Source organism: Pediculus humanus, genomic scaffold (assembly GCF_000006295.1).
Source record: "Pediculus humanus corporis 1103172107743 genomic scaffold, whole genome shotgun sequence".
NCBI classification, from domain to species: Eukaryota; Metazoa; Arthropoda; class Insecta; order Psocodea; family Pediculidae; genus Pediculus; species Pediculus humanus.
The window spans coordinates 328,857-330,660 of record NW_002987344.1 but is presented as its reverse complement, the minus strand read 5'-3'; positions in this window follow the sequence as shown (position 1 = coordinate 330,660).

The following is a 1,804-nucleotide window of genomic DNA, read 5'->3' as shown; positions in this document are numbered from 1 at the left end:
ACGACTATTTTATATACCCAAAAAGAAAGAAAAAATATATATGCATAAGTAAGGTTATAATTTGAAAAGCCGGCTTTATGTCAAAAATATATATATGAATTTACATTTTAAGAAATAAAACATTCGAACATTGTGTTTAATAACGAACAAAAAAAAAACAAAAAATTATTTAATAAGAAAACATAATTATTTAAAAAAAAAATAAATAAATACGATAATAAATAGCTACAAATACTGAATTAAATATTATACTTAATAATAATACCTGAATATTGCACTGTAAATGAAAAAACACAGCGATATAATAATATATATCTACTTCTACTAATTAATATACTGACTGCAATGTAGGTAATGAGAAAATATATGTATGTATGCATGTATATACCTGACTGCGCGCGATTGTTTTTTTTTTTTTTTTATTAAACAAATTAATAATATCTAATTACAAACTACCACTTATATCTGTATTAATTAATTAATTAATTAATTAAATGTTTTAAAAAAAAAAAAATTAATTGTTAAATGTTGTCATTAAAATCTATGTTTTCATATGTTTCTTCTTTTCCCTGTTTGTGTGAAGTAAGTAAGTAAAAAAACATAAAAAACATAAAATCCATCATTCATTCTATATATGTATACTGTCTGTGTTATGTGTACTTTATGTACCGCACTTAACTACTATTGTTTTCTTTTTTTTTTTTTAAATATATATATATATATTTTAAAGAAATGAATTCAACTGCATAAATTTCCAAAAAAAAAACTTGAAAAGGCTTGTGTTATAATAAAAATTAAATGCATTTTCATTGAAATAATCTGTTTCATTCTGTAAAATAATAAATTATATAAGTTATATGTGTAGTTTGTAATATTATGTATTTATGTATGTATGTATATATTTACAGATACGATAAATTAATAAATAAATAAAAACATTCGATTCGTTTTTACTGCTTTGATATATTTATATATATGTATATATGTATTTAATTATGTATATTCTATTGTATAAAAATAATAGGATTCATTCATGGGGTAGTATTAACTTCTCAACTGCAAGAAGTTATTGTGATATGTAAGTTAAAATAATATTATTATTATCATTATTGTAAATATAATTATTATTATTAATATTAAAGTTAAAAAAATAAATAATGACCCGTTTTATGTTTCTATTGCAGTTGTTGTTGTGGAAGGTAAGGTAAGGAAAGGTGGTATTATTGTGTGTGTGTGTGTTTATGTGAGATTATTCGTTTTTCTTTTTAGATTTATATTTTTTAACGATAGAGTGTCGAACGTTCGTTACAGGAAAAAAAATAATAATAATAATGATTAAAATAAAGGAAATAGCCAGGATGTGGGGAGAGTAAAGATAGAAACTATTCCGGTCATCGTTGGATCAGCACAATGGGAGCTTTGCAACAATGAATGAAAGGAAATTTGAAGAAGGTTTTGAAGGATTTAAAAGAAGAAACCGTGCAGGAAATGGCGTAATGTGATACGACTCACATTCTTTGGAAAATTTTAGAGATAACACTAACGAAATTTGAGAAATTATTCTTAAGGACCGGGTAAAGACGTGTTGTAATAAATGTTGGGAAAATTGCTTACTTGTTTATTCCGACAAGCATTTAGAAGCTTGTCGCGTACAAAAGTAAAAATAATAATAATAATAAAGAGATTTTTTGTAATAAATGAAAATGAGGATACGATAGTAGGTTAAAAATGATTTGTTGTAGGAATTTGCGAACGTTAAACACTTCTTTTCGTAAAATAAATTCATCTAAATCGAAACGAAACA